Source organism: Oryctolagus cuniculus, chromosome 3, assembly GCF_964237555.1.
Source record: "Oryctolagus cuniculus chromosome 3, mOryCun1.1, whole genome shotgun sequence".
Taxonomy (NCBI): Eukaryota; Metazoa; Chordata; class Mammalia; order Lagomorpha; family Leporidae; genus Oryctolagus; species Oryctolagus cuniculus.
Window position 1 is genome coordinate 178,436,178 of NC_091434.1, and position 19,983 is coordinate 178,456,160.

Below are 19,983 nucleotides of genomic sequence, written 5' to 3' on the forward strand. Positions count from 1 at the left end.
GGGAAGCCATAGTAATCCATTATTCGTACTTTGGAAACGTATATTCATTAAATAAAAGTTAAAAAAAAAAAAAAAAGAACAAGAAAAAAAAAAAAAAGATTTATTTATTTATTTGAAAGTGAGAGTTACAGAGAGAGAGAAGAAGAGACAGAGAGAGAGAGAGGTCTTCCATCCGCTGGTTCACTCCCCAAATGGCCGCAACAGCCGGAGCTGTGCTGATCCAAAGCCAGGAGCGCTTCTTCCTGGTCTCCCACGTGGGTGCAGAGAGCTGGATCAGAAGTGGAACATCTGGGGCTCGAGCTGGTACCCATCTAGGATGCCGGCACTGCAGGCAGTGGTTTTACCTGCTACACCACAGTGCCAGCCCTGCATAGATACATGTCTAAGAATATAATAATACTTCCTTCCCTCATTCCCTCATTCCCTCCTTCCCTCCTTCCTTCCTACCTTCTTTCCTTTCCTTCCATCCTTCTTTCATTCCTTGTATTATAATTTTTGAGATATAATTTACATTTAATTTTTAATTTATATTATAGTCAAAGGTTTAATGCTGTACGAGAGTTTTCAACAAGTAAAAAGTAAAAAGACCATAGTTCAGTAGAGATATAGCCAAGGCCTATAAACAATAATTAAATGAAAAGATGTCCATTTCACTTATGTACAGTAAGTTTTAAAATAATCACAGATCATTAAAGCCATAGTAGTGTATCATTCTTAACCATTGGTTTGACAAAGACATAAAGTTTAACAAAAGTGTATTTGAAGCAGTACTGATACACAATGGTATTTCTTTGGTTTGTTTTGTGTTTGTGTTATGATTTCTTCTTTTTTTTAAATTTTACCTCACACGCATAAGAAAGAACATGTGTATTAATTACAGAATTAAACCAGTCATATTAAGTAGAACAGACAAAAAAACTACTAAGAGGGATAATGTATTAAGTTGTTCATTAACAGTCAGGGCTATGCTGATCAAGTCACCGTTTCCCATAGTGTCCGTTTCACTTCAGGAGGTTTCCTTTTTGGTGTTCAGTCACTTGTCACCAATCAGGGAGAACATATGGTATTTGTCCCTTTGGGACTGGCTTATTTCACTCAGCATGATGTGTTCCAGATTCCTCCATTTTGTTGCAAATGACTGGATTTCGTTGTTTCTTACTGCGGTATAGTATTCTAAAGAGTACATATCCCATAATTTCTTTATCCAGTCTACAGTTGATGGGCATTTAGGTTGGTTCCAGGTCTTAGCTATTGTGAATTGAGCTGCAATAAACATTAGGCTGCAGACCGCTTTTTTGTTTGCCAATTTAAATTCCTTTGGGTAAATTCCAAGGAGTGGGATGGCTGGGTCGAACGGTAGGGTTATCTTCAGGTTTCTGAGGAATCTCCAGACTGACTTCCATAGTGGCTGAATCAGTTTGCATTCCCACCAACAGTGGGTTAGTGTCCCTTTTTCCCCACATCCTCGCCAGCATCTGTTGTTGGTAGATTTCTGAATGAGAGCCATTCTCACCGGGGTGAGGTGAAACCTCATTGTGGTTTTGATTTGCATTTCCCTGATTGCTAGTGACCTTGAACATTTTTTCATGTGCCTGTTGGCCATTTAGATTTCCTCTTTTGAAAAATGTCTATTGAGGTCCTTGGCCCATCTCTTAAGTGGGTTGTTGGTTTTGTTTTTGTGGAGTTTCTTGATCTCTTTGTAGATTCTGGTTATTAACCCTTTATCTGTTGCATAGTTTGCAAATATTTTTTCCCATTCTGTGGGTTGTCTCTTCACTCTCCTGTTTCTTTTGCAATACAGAAACTTCTCAATTTGATGCAATCCCAATAGTTGATTTTGGCTTTGACTGCCTGTGCCTCCTGGGTCTTTTCCAGAAATTCTTTGCCTGTGCCAATATCTTGAAGGGTTTCTCCAATGTTCTCTAGTAACTTGATGGTGTCAGGTCGTAGATTTAGGTCTTTAATCCATGTTGAGTGGATTTTTGTGTAAGGTAGGGGTCTTGCTTCATGCTTCTGCACGTGGAAATCCAATTTTCCCAGCACCATTTATTGAATAGACTGTCCTTGCTCCAGGAATTAGTTTTAGATCCTTGATCAAATATAAGTTGGCTGTAGATGTTTGGGTTGATTTCTGGTGTTTCAATTCTGTTCCATTGGTCTATCCATCTGTTTCTGTACCGGTACCATGCTGTTTTGATTACAACTGCCCTGTAGTATGTCCTGAAATCTCGTATTGTGATGCCTCTGGCTTTGTTTTTGTTGTACAAGATTGCTTTAGCTATTCCAGGTCTCTTGTGCCTCCATATAAATTTCAGCACCATTTTTTCCAGATATGAGAAGAAGGTCTTCGGTATCTTGATTGGTATTGCATTGAATCTATAAATTGCTTTTGGGAGAATGGACATTTGACTGGTTTAATTCTGTAATTAATACACAGTTATTCTTAAGTGTTGAAATTTAACTGAAATGTGATCCCTGTTAAACATAAGAGTAGGAATAAGAGAGGGAAGAGATGTACAATTTGGGACATGCTCAAGCTGACTTGCCCCAAATAGTAGAGTTAGAAACATACCAGGGGACTCCAATTTAATCCCATCAAGGTGGCATGTACCAATGCCATCTCACCAGTCCAAGTGATCAATTTCAGTTCACATTGATCATAATGAAAGGACTAAGAGTCAAAGGAAGCACATAAACAAGTCTAGTACCTGCTAATACTAACTGATAGAATAAATAAAGGGGAGAGTGATCCAACATGGGAAGCGAGATACTCAGCAGACTCATAGAATGGTGGATGTCCTAAACAGCACTCTGGCCTCAGAATCACCCCTAAAGTCATTCGAATCTAGCTGAAAAGCCCATGAGAGTATTTCAAGCATGGAAAGCCAAGACACTCTGGCAAAAAAAAAAAAAAAAAAAAAAAAAAAAAAAAAAAACACCTAAATGAAAGATCTCTGTAAGTAAGTGAGATCCCAGTGGAAAGAACAGGTCTTCAAAGAAGGAGGTACCTTTCTCTGAAGGGAGGAGAGAACCTCCACTTTGAATATGACCTTGTCTAAACAAGATAAGAGTCCGTGAACTCAAAAGGCTTCCATAGCCTTGGAAACTCATGACTGGTGCATAGGGAGATTACTGATGCCATAGACAGGAGTGTCAATTTGTAAAGTCAACAATAGGAGTCACTGTGCACTTACTCCTCATGTAGGATCTCGGTCCTTAATGTGCTGTACATTGAGACTTAATGCTATAATGAGTACTCAAACAGTATATTTCGCTTTGTGTTTCTATGGGGGTGCAAACTGTTGAAATCTTTACTTAATGTATACTAAACTGATCTTCTGTAAAAAAAAAAAAAAAAAAAAGAAGAAATTATCAATTCCCAACTGACTCTCACTGGGATTAAACATGACAATAGGTCTGATCTGATTTCATCATCATTTAAAAAATCATCTATTATTTTTCACTTTATGTTTGTGTGGGAGCAAACTGTTGAAATCTTTACTTAATATATGCTAAACTGATCTTCTGTATATTAAGATAATCAAAAATGAATCTTGATGTGAATGGAAGGGGAGAGGGAGTGGGAAAGGGGGGGGATGCGGGTGGGAGAGACGATATGGGGGGGAAGCCATTGTAATCCATAAGCCGTACTTTGGAAATTTATATTCATTAAATAAAAGTTAAAAAAAAAAAGAAAGAACATGTGTAATTGTCATTCTATGTCTGACTTACTTCACTCAACATGAGATCCACCAGTTGTATCCATTGTGATTAAAATAGCAGAATTTCATTCTTTTAATTTTTTATTTATATAAGGTGAACAAACTTCATGTATTTCATAGATAGATTTAGGAGCACTGTGATACCTCCCACCCTACCTCCCTGCCACCCATGCTCACACCCTCCCTCCTCCTTCCTCTCTCATTCTTTTAATTTTTACAATGACATACTTTCTTTATTTTATGATCACAAGCTTAACCCTCCAAGTAAAGAACTCAAAAAATAGTAAAAAAAAAAAAAGAAGAAAAAATACTTTTCTTTAGCAGTACAAACAAGAACTGAAACAATAATCAAATAATAGATCTCAAATGTCAATTTTGCTCAAATACATTATATTTTTGTACTCTATTAATTACCACAGGTCATGGAAAATATATAATATTTTTCTTTTGGGGACTTGCTTATTTCACTAAATATAATGGTTTTACTGCATAAAGATGTGATATATATGCACTATGTAATACTGCTCAGTCCTAAAACAAAACAAAACAAAAATGAAATCCTGTCTTTGCAACAAAATGGATGCAACCACAACAGGAATTTCATTCTTTTTATAGCTGAATAATATTCCATTTTCTTTATCCATTCATCTGATGAGGGACACTTGGTTGACTGCATCTATTTTCTATTATAAACATCGTTGTCATCAACATGGTGGTGTAAGTGTCTCCTGGATACAACCTGTTCATGTTTTTTGGGTATATACCCAGTAGTGGGATTGCTGAATCCTATGGCAAGTCTATTTATAGGTTTTTTTTTGTTTGTTTGCTTTTTAAGAAATCTCCATGTTGTTTCTCATATTGGCTGTACTAGTTTACATTCCCACCAACAGTGTATAAGAATTCCCCTTTCTCAACATCCTCACCAGCACTTGGATTTAGCCATTCTGTCTGTCCTTTGGGTAATAACAATTATGACAATATTGAGGAAATACCTCATTATGATTTTGATTTGCATTTTTCTGATGTCTAGTGATATTGAGCATATTTCATGTATTTTGGGCCATTTGCATTTCTTCTTTTGAGTACTGCCTATTGAAGTTCTTTGCCCATTTTTTACTAATTGGTTGGATTTATTTGTTGTTGTTGTTGAGTTTTTGAGTTGATGATATATTCTGGATACTAATCCTTTGTCAGGTAGCTTGCAAATATTTTCCCCTTTTGCTGGATGTCTCTTCACCCTATTGATCATTTCTTTTGCTGTGCAGAAGCTTCTGAGTTTGATAGAATCCCACTTGTGTAGTTTTTCTTTGGTTGCCTGTGCTTTGGCAGTCTGATCCTGGAGTCATCACCTACATCAATGTCATGCAGTGATTTTCCTACATTTTCTTCTAGCAACCTCAGTCTCAGGTCTTAAATTGAGATCCTTGATCCATTGTGAGTTGATTTTTGTATATTTTGTAAAAGGATCTAATTTCATTCTTCTACATATATAAAGTAAGATTTTTTGAAGGAATATGCCACTGACATTTATTGAAAGGACTGTCTTTCTTCAGTGAATAGTTTGGGCATTTTTGTCAACAACAAGTTGGCTATATGTACATGGATTAAATTCTGGACCCTCTATTTCTGTTCCATTGATTTATGTGTCAGTTTTTATTTCAGTACCATGCTGCTTTAATTACTATAGCTTTGTAGTATGGTTTTTTTTGTTTTTTGTTTTTTGTTTTTTGTGTTTTTTTTTTTTGCCAGCCTGAGTTACACAGTGTGAGAGAGAGACAGAAACAGAGTTATAGACAGTGAGAGAGAGACAGAGAGAAAGGTCTGCCTTCCATTGGTTCACTCCCCTAATGGCCTTAGGGCCAGTGCTGCACCAATCCGAAGCCAGGAGCTGGGTACTTCCTCCCAGTCTCCCACGTGGGTGCAGGAACCCAAGCACTTGGGCTATCCTCCTCTGCCCTCCCAGGCCACAGCAGAGAGCTGGACTGCAAGAGGAGCAACCAGGACTAGTACCCGGCACCCCAACTGGGACTAGAACCCTGGGTGCCGGCGCCGGAGGCAGAAGATTAGCCAAGTGAGCCATGGTGCTAGCCTGTAGAATGTTTTAAAGTCAGGTATTGTGATGCCTTCAACTTGATTTTTTTTTCCCCTTCAGGATTGCTTTGGCTGTTCAGGGTCATATTTCCATTTGGTTTACGATTACATTTTCTAATTCTGTAAGAATGTCATTGGTATTTTGATAAGAACTATATTGAATTTGTATGTTGCTTTAGGTGGTATAGACATTTTAATAATATTCATTCTTCCAATCCATGAGCAAGGAATACCTTTCCTTTTATTAATCTTGATGACTTCTTTCATCAGTGTTTTATAACTTTGATAGTACATACCTTTCACTTATTATATTTATTACTAAATATTTTAATTTTATTGCTATTATGAAAGATTTCTTTCTTGATTTCTCTTCCAGTGAGTCCATCATTACCAAACATAAAAGCTACTATTTTTGTACATTTATTTTGTAACCTACAATTTTACTGAATTGGCTTATCAGTTTGAAAAGCTTTTTGGTAGAATGTTTAGGTTTCTCCATTAACAACAAGATGTCATCTGCAGACATGGATATTTTGATTTCCTCTTTTCCAGTTTATATGCCCTTTATTTCTTTTTCCTACCAAATTACTCTTGCTAATAATCCCAGTACTATATTGAATAAGAGTGTTGAAATAGACAGCCTTATCTTATTCCAGATCTGAGGGGAAATGCTTTCAACTGTTCCCCATTTACTATGATACTAGCTGTTGGTTTGTTGTATATTGGCCTTCTGCTAATTTTGAGGGTTTTTTTTTTCTTGTTTTTCTATTTTTCAAGATACATTGTTAGAATATTTGAGACATTTCTCTCTTTTAAATGTAAGTAGTTAATGCTATAAACTTCCTTCTTAATACTGCTTTTGCTGTATCCCATGGGTTTGGAAACATTTCATTTCATTTCATTTATTTCAAGAAAGTTTTTTTAATTTTCTTTTTAATTTCTTTAGTGACCTGTTGGTCATTCAGTAGCAAGTTGTTTAATTTCCATGTATTTTTAAATGATCTGTTGTTCTTGTTGTTGATTTCTAGTTTCATTCCAATTATGCTCTGAGAAGATACATAGTATGATTTTAATCTTTTTAAACTTATAGAGACTTGATTTGTGGGAATTGTTCATAATTAAAAAGAGAAGGGTTTTAGGAAACAAAAAGTTGCATGCACTGTATTTTTGAAAAGGCACTGACAATTACATATTGCTAAACTTTGATACTAAAAATGTAATTTTTTATTTAATGGCATTTTTATTATATAGACATTTTAATGAAATTTAATGACATATTTTAATAGTCAAAGTATTGGTATGGTAGCAGATAAACTGAATCACACCTATATTTTTTAATCTCAAAAACAACAAAGATCAATCACTAATTTAGACTACAAAACAGCCCTAAATGCAGCAACTCTAGTCCCTCCTACACCCTGTTAGAAGCCCAGAGTCGCAAAAAAGAAGTCTCCTAAAATTCTCATGAGGTATTAGTCAAATACAAACAAGAAGAGTAGGTGGGTATAGTTTTGTCTGCCATTTAGGTCCCTAGAGATTTGCAAATATTGCATTTAACTTTAATATGAATACTGCTCTTCCTTTACATTTTAAACAATGCCTTATCCTCCTAGTTTTATCTCTGGAGAAATCAACAGTCACATTTCAGTCACCATGGATGTCTGATCTCTACTCACACACTGGACTCTTTGCGACTGTGAAGCTCAATTTGAGCTTAAAATGGAATTTTTCCCCTGCTGCATTAATTCTGTCTACCACACACAGCATAGTTCAGATCACATTGCTCTTCTCAGTTTCTCCTGGGGGCAAAGTGAACTTCATAGAGCCAATTTATGCCCCCCTAGCAATTTTATGAGCCAAAAAGTATCGAGCCATCCATGTGTGATTTTCATGTACCTAGGAGAATCACATTCAGACATAATAGAATTAATCTTTATATTATTTTCCTTGAAATGCTGGTATTCATTTTGTTGTTCTACGTATAATGCCTGGAAATAATTTACCTTAATGCATTATGTATTGACAATTAAAAGAGTTCTACACTGATCAAATTCAGACTGAGCAAGATGCCCAAATATAAGAAAGATCTTTATTTGAACTAAATCCAGGTACAGAGTGCTATTATAAATGTGACCCCTAGTTTTTTATGGCCAGGCTATAGTTTGAGTGAAAAATCACCTCATTTAAACATAGTTTCAGGTAATGTTTTTCTTGACTTTTATACAATGGAGTGTTTTACTGCAGCTGCTGGTGGATAAGGCACAAATTTTCGAATCAATGTACTCAGCGCTTTTGGAGAAACTAATTCACTTTTCATAGAGCTAAAATCATATAAATTTATACTCAAGCGTTAAATTCCTAGAAATGTCTATTTCATGACAATTTCCTACCACAGTAAATGAGTACTTTGGTTCCAATTCAATCATTTGTACATTGTGGTTATATTTTTATAATATAAAAAACAAAATGCTCAAAAGAGATAATTGTTAAAATATTTTAATAACATGATAGAAACAACTCAAACTGTGTGTCATGGTTGAGTAAACATGTGTAGGCAGTGTTTGATTATGCATTAGTGTATAATTAAGCAAATTTCTGCATAAAATGAGCCATTTTATAACTAAGTAAACATTTATGAAACTTTCCCTATAAAAGCTCAGTTCTAAACTTCAGAAAAACAATATGCATACATTGAAACAAACACCTGTGTAGATAGTATCTAAGCAAGTGATTTGATTATATGAGTGAAAGCTTAATAACAAAAGGTAAATTATCAATCAAAAGAAGATATTCAGAAAAAGTTACATGCTGGTTAGTGATTATAAAGAAGTTACTGAGAGGGTACCTGATAGGAGGTGTGAGAAAATAAAAAGCAGGCCATCTACAAAAAGTTTAAAAGCAAACCTTAAAGGGACCACACTATTTAAATACAAATAATAATGTATACAGGGTATTCCTCAACGTGTTTACATATGAAGTACTTGACAACAATAGTGAAAAAAAAGAAAGGGGAAAATGGAATTATATTTGCTGCAAATGTATGACACTCTGTAAAGTGGCACACTATTATGTGGAGATAGACTTAGAAGTTAAAGGTATATACTGAAACCCCTAATGAAACCACAATATTCTAAATGAAAAAAATGAGGTATAATCAGTAAGACACAAAATGGAAATAAATGGACTCAAAGACAGAAAAAAAATAAATCAAGAGAAGACAGAGAAGAGTATAGTTGGAACAAAAAGAATATGGAGCATATTTAAAACTAATAATAAACTGGTAGACTTAATTCAAATCATATTAATAATTATATTAAATATAAACAGTATAAATGAATAAAGATCTGAAATTTTCAGTTTGAATTAAAAAACTAAAAGGAACTATCTTTGTCTACAATAAATGAAATTTAAATATAGGGACATAATTTAGATAAAGTAAAAGATGTGGGAGCAGAAGTTTAGCCTAGCAGTTAAACTGAGTGCTGGGCTTGAGTTCCAGATCCACTCCTAATTCTAGCTTCTTGCTGATGCTAACAGAAGGCAATGAGAGGCGCAGGTGAGAGGTCAAGCAGTTGGGTCCTTGCCATCCAGGTATGAGACCTAGACAGGTTCCTGGCTCTTAGCTTCAGTGTGGTCCAGCCTGGTCACTGTGGCCTTTGAGGAGCTAATCAAGCATGGGAGATCTCTCTGCTCTCTCTCTCTCTCTCTCTCTCCCTCCCCCTCTCCCTCCCCCTCTCCCTCTCCCTCCCCCTCCCCCTCTCCCTCTCCCTCTCCCTCTCCCTCTCCCTCTCCCTCTCCCTCTCCCTGTCTCTCTCCCTCCCTCTCCTTCTCCCTCTCCCTCTCTTCCTTTCCTCCCTCCCTCCTCCTTTCATTCATTCATAAATAAAAGCATGTGGTAAAATGAATAACTAATATAGTATAAGGTTTTGTTTCTTTTTTTAAATTTTATTTAAGGTGTACAAATTTCAAGTTTTTCCTATATGCAGATTTGGTAACACAGTGATACTTCCCACCCTACCCTCCATCCCGCACACGCTCCCACACTTCTTTCTCCTCTCTCTCCTATTTCCACTCTTATTTTTACAAAAATCTATTTTCAGTTAACTTTACACTCATAAGATTAACCCTGCACTAAGTATAGAGTTCAACAAATAGTATGAAGAAAAAACACTGTTTCTCAACAATGGAGACAAGGACTATAAACAATCATTGAATCTCAAAATGCCGATTTCACTCCAATACCTCACCTTTTAGGTACTCGATTAGCTACTGCAGATAAGGGAAAACATATTGTATTTGTCTTTTGGGGATTGCCTTATTTCACCAAGTATAATGGCTTTCAGGGGATCCATTCTGTTGCATAAGATAGAATTTCATTTTTTACTGCTGTGTAGTATTCCATGGTGTATATAAACAATAAGGTTTTTTAAAAGTAAATTACCAGAGATAGACATTTAGTAAAGACAAAGGAATTAATTCATTAAGAGGATATAAAAGTCACAAATTTATATGTACCCCCTAAAAAAGTTTCAAAATAAATGAAACAAAAATATTGAAGAACATTGATGGAACTTAAAAGAGAAATAGAAAAGTCAACAATTTTAGTTGGAAATTTCAACACGGTTCTCTTAGTGGTTGATAGAAAAAGTAGAGAAGTTACCACTAAGTATGAGGGAGTTTTCAAATAGTTCATGGAAGTATGCATTGTTTAAAAAGAAAAGTATGGTTTCAAATTTTGCAACAAAATAAATATATTTTTAAAGATTTATTTTTATTTATTTGAAAGTCAGAGTTATAGAGAGAAGTAGTGCTAGAGAGAAAGAGAGAGAGAGAGAGTCTTCCATCCACTGGTTCACTCTTCAAATGACTGAACCTGCCAGAGCTGAGCTGATCTGAAGCCAGGAGCCAGGAGCTTCTTCCAGGTCTCCCATGTGGGTGCAGGGGCCCAAGGACTTGGGCTATCTTCAACTGCTTTGTCAGGCCATAGCAGAGAGCTAGATCGGAAGCAGAGCAGCCAGGATTCAAACCGGCTCCCATATGGGATACCGGCACTGCAGGCCGCGGCTTTAACCCGCTGCACCACAGCGCCACCCCCCAAAATAAATATTTTTTAATTCACCTTTCCACAGACTTTTTGAAGTTCTCTCATATAAAAGGCCTTAGTAACACTATCAATTTAACCCAGTTACTACATGGAGATCTCTCACACCACCCAGAAATCCCTGATCACAACTTTTAAGCATACTTAAAACTTTCTCCAAAATAGAAAAAATACTGGACCATACAACCAATCTCAAAAACTTAAGAAGACTTAAAATATAAAAAGTGTGCTGTCTAGTCAAAATGAAATTAAACATTAGATCAATGACAAGAAGAAGTAAAATCAGCCGGCGCCGTGGCTTACTTGGCTAATCCTCCACCTACGGCACCGGCACACCGGGTTCTAGTCCCCGTTGGGGCGCCAGATTCTGTCCCGGTTGCCCCTCTTCCAGGCCAGCTCTCTGCTGTGGCCCAGGAGTGCAGTGGAGGATGGCCCAAGTGCTTGGGCCCTGCACCCGCATGGGAGACCAGGAGAAGTACCTGGCTCCTGGCTTCGGGTTGGCGCAGCGCACAGGCCATGGCAGCCATTTGGGGGGTGAACCAACCAACGGAAGGAAGACCTTTCTCTCTCTCTCTCTCTCTCTCTCTCTCTAACTCTGCCTATCAAATAAAAAATAAGTAAAATCCCAAATGTATAGAAAATAAAGAACATAATTCTAAATTACACATGAACCATAGAAGAAAGTCAAGATCTGAAAAATATATCTAAAAGATTAGATTAATTTGAAAAAAAAATAAAGGAAGACTTTACAGTGCTCATATCACGAATGAAGAAAGGGACCTGTGGACCCTTCCTGCGAATTCCGCACAGCTGGGGAGAGCGGGGCCACGCTGTGCTTCCACAAGAGTTCTAGGGACAGACTTGAGTGAGCATGTCTGCTTCATTCACAGCTAGGTACACTGTCAAAGGGCAGGCAGAAGGGGCGTAACCAACTCAGGGCAACACTAACTCTATAGGACAGAACCGACACTGGCGTCATTATGCCTCTCCAATCAGCTTGAAGGTCACATAGCTAGGGTAGCTTTCCAGGTGGGCCTGGGCCACACCCAGGAGCAGTTTACCTGATTGGCAGAAGACGGAGGTGGGGAAAATGTGCCTGGGGTTCCCACCGCCTCCCAGCAGCCAGGCTAACTGTAGGGGCTAGGCAGGCAGCCTCACATGATCGCCCACAGGGATCGTTTCAGATTACATAGACATTAAAAACAAAAATATTATGAGCAAATGTATCCCAATAAATTTGAAAGACCTTAAAACATTATTTGAAAGATACAAACCTTCCCAGCTTATTTTATAAGAGCAACATTAACTTTATCTAAATCACAGGGAAGAAAATTAAACTGCAGATTACCCTTCATAATGAAAATATTCACAAAATCCTTAATGAAGCTTTAGTAAATTAAATTAGAAACAATTCTTTTAAAAACATATTGGGATGGGTATTTGGATGTTTCTTATCATTTTCTGCCTTACAACAGGGGAAATTTTCCTAAGATTGCTCAATATTGAATAAATAAATGTTTGCCACATGAGAATAATCCCAAGTACTAGGACGATTCTCCACAATGCTTTCAAATCTCAACTGGTTTCTCTTGCCGGCTCCTCATTGTCTAATCTGACTGGCTATTTAACTAGCTGAAGTTTCCCAGAGAAACAGAAGTAATAGCAAATGTATATATGGACATAGGAATATGGGAAGAAATTTACAATGGAATTGTCAATGGCAGATTGAGAGGCCCCTGGATTGGTCATCTGCTAGCTGGAGAACCAACAAACCTAGTGATGTAATTCAGTCCCAGTTCAAAGGGCTAAGAAAGTGGAGCTGCTCCCAGTGGGAAGTGGAACAGCATCGATCCTGGAGTATGAAGGACTGAGAAACAAGAACCAGGATATGTAAGAGCAGGAGAGAAAGCATGCTGTCTCAACCAGGAAGACAGACCGCCTTCCTCCACCTTTGTGTTCTATTTGGGTCCTCAAGACACTGAATGATGCCCACCTATGTGGAGAGGATGAACTTCCTCCATCTATGGATTCCAAGTGCTAATCTCATCTAGAAACACTCTCACAGACACACCCAAAAACAATGTTTTAACAGAAATCTGGACACCCTTTGACCTGATTAAGTTGACACATGCAATCAACATCATAACTAGTGTCTGAGATATTTGATGCAACATTTTACCAATGAATTTTACATTCCATTGTATTTATTCTTATAGTAGAATAGGCTTCATTCTCCAAAAGCTGTTTTTGACTATGTTCATCATATGTGTTCTTGATGCACTCAAACATAACACAGAGAAATTTTAACTTTGGAAGTAGTGTCAATAAAGAGTATGCATTATCTGGGGCCAGCATGGTGGCATAGCGGGTAAAGTAAAGCTGCCGCCTGCAGTGCTGGGATCCCATATGGGAATTTGAGATCTGGCTGCTTCACTTCTGATCCAACTCTCTGCTGTGGCCTGGGAAGGCAATGGAGGATGGCCCAAGCCCTTGGGCCCCTGCACCCACATGGGAGACCCAAAAGAAAATACTGGGTTAGTTGGGGGGTGAACCAGTGGATGGAGGACCTCTACCTCTCTGTCTCTGTCTCTCTCTCTCTCTCTCTTCTCTACCTCTTCTTCTCTCTGTGTGTAACTCTGACTTTCAGGTAAATAAATCTTAAAAAAAAAGAGTATGCATGGTCATATTTCATATGCATTCCTTCTTTTTAAGATTTATTTTTAAAACAGGGGAGTTACAGAGAGAGATAGAGAGACACAGAGAAAGATCTTCCAACTTCTTGGTCACTCCCCAGATTGCCACAACAGCCAGAACTGGGCCAGTCCAAAGCAAGGAGCCAGGAGCTTTTTCCAAGTCTCTCATGTGGGTGCAGTGGTCCACGGACTTGGGCCATTCTCTTCTGCTTTCCCAGGTACATTAGCATGGAGCTGGATCAAAAGTGGAGCAGCTTGGACTTGAACCAGCACCCATATGGGATGCCGTTGGCTTTACCCACTACACCACCGCACCAGCCCCATGTATTCTTTCTGAACAAACACAAATGCATACAGATGTGTGCATACTAGTTAAATATAGACATGACCAGATGCCACTGAATATCATTCCACAGGCTAGCAGTATGTAATCCAACATTAAATTTCCAGAATCCTAGTTATTGGTGAGGGCCTTTGGCACCTGAGTTAAGATACCTTTTGGGACACCCACATCCTTTGTTGGAGGGCCTAGTTTGAGTTTCAACTCTTCCACTTCTAATACAGCTTCTTGCCAATAGACACCCTGGGAAACAGGTGGTGATGCTTAAGCCTTGTGGGAAACCCAGATTGAGTTCCAGGCTTCTGGCTTCAACCTGACTCAGTCCTAGCTGTTTTGGACTTTTTCCTTGTGACCCAGCAGATGGAAGAACTCAGTCTCTCTCTCCTTGTCTCTGCCTTTCAAATAAATTGAAAGTAAATTATAGCTTTAAAAATAAAATCCCTGTTATTAGAAGTATATATTCTCCCTTTTTGTTTTAAATGAAATTTCTTTTTTTTTTTAAACTTTTATTTAATGAATATAAGTTTCCAAAGTACGAATAATGGATTGCTATGGCTTCCCCCCCATACCGTCCCTCCCACCCACAACCCTCCCCTTTCCCACTCCCTCTCCCCTTCCATTCACATCAAGATTCATTTTCGATTATCTTAATATACAGAAGATCAACTTAGTATACCTTAAGTAAGGATTTCAACAGTTTGCTCCCACACAGAAACATAAAGTGAAAAATAATAGATGATTTTTTTTAAATGATGATGAAATCAGATCAGACCTATTGTCATGTTTAATCCCAGTGAGAGTCAAGTTGGGAGTTGATAGTTTCTTTTCTTTTCTTTTTCTTTTTTTTTTTTCTTTTTTTTTTTTTTTTTTTTACAGAGGATCAGTTTAGTATGCATTAAGTAAAGATTTCAACAGTTTGCACCCCCATAGAAACACAAAGTGAAATATATTGTTTGAGTACTCGTTATAGCATTAAATCTCAATGCACAGCACATTAAGGACAGAGATCCTACATGAGGAGTAAGTGCACAGTGACTCCTGTTGTTGACTTTACCAATTGACACTCCTGTCTATGGCGTCAGCAATCCCCCTATGCACCAGTCATGAGTTTCCAAGGCTATGGAAGCCCCTTGAGTTCTCCGACTCTTATCTTGTTTAGACAAGGTCATAGTCAAAGTGGAGGTTCTCTCCTCCCTTCAGAGAAAGGTACCTCCTTCTTTGAAGACCTGTTTTTTCCACTGAGATCTCACTCACAGAGATCTTTTGCCAGAGTGTCTTGGCTTTCCATGCCTGAAATACTCTCATGGGCTTTTCAGCCAGATCCGAATGCCTTTAGGGCTGATTCTGAGGCCAGAGTGCTATTTAGGACATCTGCCATTCTATGAGTCTGCTGAGTATCTCACTTCCCATGTTGGATCACTCTCCCCTTTATTTATTCTATCGGTTAGTGTTAGCAGGTACTAGACTTGCTATGGGAAATGGTGACTTGATCAGCATAGCCCTGACTGTTAATGAACAACTTAATACATTATCCCTCTTAGTATTTTTTTTGTCTGTTCTACTTAATATGACTGGTTTAATTCTGTAATTAATACACAGTTATTCTTAAGTGTTGAAATTTAACTGAAATGTGATCCCTGTTAAACATAAGAGTAGGAATAAGAGAGGGAAGAGATATATAATTTGGGACATGCTCAAGCTGACTTGCCCCAAATGGTAGAGTTAGAAACATACCAGGGGACTCCAATTTAATCCCATCAAGGTGGCATGTACCAATGCCATCTCACTAGTCCAAGTGATCAATTTCAGTTCACAATTGATCATAATGAAAGGACTAAGAGTCAAAGGGAGCACATAAGCAAGTCTAGTACCTGTTTTAAATGAAATTTCTATCACAAAAGTTTTAAATGTATAGAAAAGTCAGAGATCATGCACAGAGTTCCAAGACCCCTCACACCGAGTTTCCCTGTATGTTACTATATGTTCCCTATATGTAACTATAAGTTCCCTATATGTTACTGTGGTGCATCTGTTGGAATTAATGAGCCAATAAAGATACATTGTTACTATCAAAAGCCACATATTATTCATATATTATTTGTATTGTGTTTTTTTTTTTACCTAATATCCTTTTTCTATTCCAGGACCATACCCAGAATATCACTCTTGTAGTTAGTTGTTAATTCTCTTTAAATTCTGTTGAATGTAACAATTTCCCACATTCCCTTTTTTTTAATGGACTTTTAAATTTTTTTACGTATATAAATGGAACATGCTTCATGCATACAGTTTCAAGAACCTAATGATACTTCTCACCCTCCCCCACTCCCTCCTCCTTCCTTTCTTATTTTTCTTTCATTTTTTGCTATGACATGCTTTCAATTTACTTCATAATCACAAGCGTAATCCTCCAGTAATAAAGAATGCAACTTGTGATAAGTAGCAAGACCACTTTCCTCAGTATAGACCAGGGCTGTCAATAGTAATCAAATACCAGGATGCCAATTCATTTATATACATTGTTTTGATAGTATTCCATAGATTAGTTACCACAAATCAGAGAAAACATTGTATTTGTCTTTTAGAGACTAAGCTGCTCATACTTGTTTAAAAACCTATCACTATTTCTAAATTTTTTACAGGATGTATATTTCTGTGGGGAGCAACTCAGACTAGACTAAGTTACTCGAATTAAGACTTATTCTATGCATCTGCTCTCCCACAATATGGCGCTGGGAGAGGAGGAAACAGCTTCTACACAGCTGCCTCCAGTTCAACCAATAAACTGTAGGACCTGCTCCTGATTGGAGGAAAGCAGCGTACTCGGCATGTGGGTAGCAGAGTTGGGATTGGTGGAAGAGGACTATAAAGGAGGAGAGAGACAACATGCACCAGGAACATCTATCTGAAGGAACACCTGTGCAGCCCCCGAGAGAGCCGGCCGGCGGTGTGCCGCTCCCCCGCGGAAGTGGGGAAAGTGGCAGGGGGAACCGCCCTTTCACGGAGGTGGAAGGGTTGGTAGCCAACCCTGGAAGAACCAGCAGCAAACCCGGGAAGAACCGAGCAGACAAAAGAACAGCGCAGGGTCCTGTGTCGTTCCTCCGCGAAGGGGGGAGCGACATAATGGTGCCATGACTCGGATAGGAAGCCTAGGAGCGACATATTTCTATTTTTAATACTCACTTCTTTTTGTATTAGGATGCATTCAAAGTGATTCATGCATAGACTGAACTAAAATTAAGATTCCAAGGTCACATAGAAATTGCTGAAATCAGTGATAATGATTTATATTAATCTATGGGCATATTCATGTCTATTGGGAGATAATTTTTTCATAACAATTGAAATTCTACTTAAGTATCTTTGTATCTCTTGATACTCTCAGGAAAGAACATTATTGCTCACCGTTCTATCATCCTTAATAAAAGAAAACCTCTTAAAACTTAGAAATAAAGAAGATGAATAGATACACCTGGTTTTGTATTTGAGAAGTCAACAGGAGGGGAGGACAAGGAAGTCTTGCTGTCCATTTTCAAATCTAGCTCATTGGTCCTCTCAGACTTCAGGAGAGTGGAGAGCGGAGGAAGGAGGGCTTTGGGGTTGGGGAGCAGCTTGATTGACTCAGGCACCTGGTGTGGGCAGAAATCCACAAAAGCACTGGAGCCTCCCCACCTCCCAGGGCAGCCTGCATTCTGGGCAGCCTCAGGGCTCACTGATCTGAGTCGCTTTTCCAAAGCTGTCCCAGTCGTCCTGTCCCTGCTCATCCCAGCAGACGTTCATGGCACTGTGGAATAAAGCAGGATATTGAGAATGACTGCAGCAGACACTGTCACTGGGGCAGATCTTATAAGAATAAAAAGCAAGAGAATTAGCAAACACGGAAGTGTGATTTCAGCACAGAAATGAGTGTAGAAAGCCAAATGGGAGTGGTTCTGAGTGAAAGTTAAAGATGAGGTCAAGTTTGCAATTCTCCTACATTGTCCTTCCTGAGTAAACACAACAGCATGTTCCTCAAAACCTTTACTGCTGTAAGAAACTAGGAGCACATTTCAAAAAAATTCATGGAAAATGGAAGCAGAAGATAAGCCCTGTGGCACAGTCTTTTAAGCTGCAGCTTCAATGCTGGCATGCCAGATGAGTGCTGGTTCAAGTCCCAGATGCTCCACTTCCGATCAAGCTCCGTATTAATGAGCCTAGGAAAGCAGCAGAAGACAGCCCAAGTGCTTGGGCCCCTGCCACCCACATGGGAGAACCAGATGCAGTTCCAGGCTTATGGCTTCAGTTTCAAATAAATAAATAAATCTTCAATGAAAAAAGTTTATTTGGATGCAAAAAAAATGGAATGCACGCATAGTAGGGGTCCATGAAAAATTCATTCAAATGTGTATTGTAAAAAAATTAATGGATTTAAAATATTTTTACACCAAAATAAACTTAATTTTCCATGCAATTTTGAAGTTCTCTCATATGTAATCTATACACACTAACATCTGTGAGCATTTAGATGTTCCTAATGTACCCATGGATATCAGGGTGCCATGTGAAAGCAGTGAAGTGATGTACGAAAGACATTTCCAATTACATTTCAAAAGAATATGCATTATCAGAATGATAATAAAAAACAAAGGAAACCATTCTTGTCAGAATATCTCCATTTTCTCGCATTAATCCCACATACACATGCAGTACCTTCATGAAGCGAGCTGGCGAAATCAGTACTGTAAATGAAATATCATTGGCAGCTTCTTCTCATCTCAGCTGTGTGAGTGAAGCGCAGTAATGCCTCGATAAATAATGCGAGATCCAGTCTCTTTACCTTCATTTCAAACAGATGAGCGATTTCTGAGAAGCAACTGTGGAAGATGCACTTTTACCTCTTCATCAAAAACATAAAAATGAAATATACTGGGATATTTATTACCATGTGTATTATAAACCACCATGGCGATCCAGTACGAATGGCTTTTTTCTCTGTGGCACCGACCTTCAAAAGTGATGATGTGCAAAGCCCTAAACTTTATGACAACTTAACTAGAAATGCATTACAGCTGCTATATTAATATGTAGTTGTGGCTTTGCTATAAAGTTTGAATATGAAAAGAAACTGAACCTGCGCTGTGCTATAAACTTTAAATATGCAGAAAAATATCTTCATGAAGATAGCGAGAGGAGGTTGAGATAATGTTTATAGGAAAAGATGCCTCTCCTTAGTATCTAAACTTCATGTTAGTTTTTGCATTCTGTAAATTTAATGCAAATAATAGAATGACCTGCATTGTCTTTAAAATAGGAAATTAGAAAAGCCAGCCACAGTATGAAGATACACATATCACTTCACGATTGATAGTAATGCCTTTAGATTCCTGGGTATGGTGACATGGGAATCTTTAAGTATAGACATATATAAGCTCCATATTAAATCGTTAAGTATGTATCAGTGACCAAATGCTGAGTCACAGAAAAACTGATAAGCATTAGAATATCACTTTGGAAGTAAAAGGTATTTCCCCTGTATATCTTCAAAGTATTTGCATATGCATATATTTCTCTACACTGTGTTTTTAGTGGTTGAATACCTTTAATCATTCAATATGTTTCTCTTTAGTGACCCCGATTTTTCCTGACATGCTAACGATGCCATGACATACACAAACTACACTTCATAGGCTCTCAGAGTGATCTGCAAACATTCCCAAACAGACATAGAATGTATTCTTTTCTGATGGTGAAGGCAGGCATGAGATATGCTTAAAAATGTGCCCTCAGATTGAGCCACACATCGGAGGATCTAATTCTCCTCTGTCAGTGTTAATAGCTTCATCTGCTTCTGCAAATCATCTGAACTGCAGGAATGGGAAAGAAACATGTTGGGGCCGGTGCTGTGGCACAGTGGGTTAATGCCCTGGCCTGAAGCGCCAGCATCCCATATTGGTGCTGGTTCGAGACCCGGCTGCTTCACTTCCTGTCCAGCTCTCTGCTATGGCCTGGGAAAGCAGTAGAAGATGGCCCAAGTCCTTGGGCCCCTGCACCCATGTG

General features: G+C 38.2%; 1 pseudogene; it reads right to left on the reverse strand.

The window, feature by feature from the left end:
- The window catches only part of LOC100355287 (septin-7-like), a 92,434-nt pseudogene that overhangs the window by 59,445 nt on the left and 13,006 nt on the right, over positions 1-19,983 (reverse strand).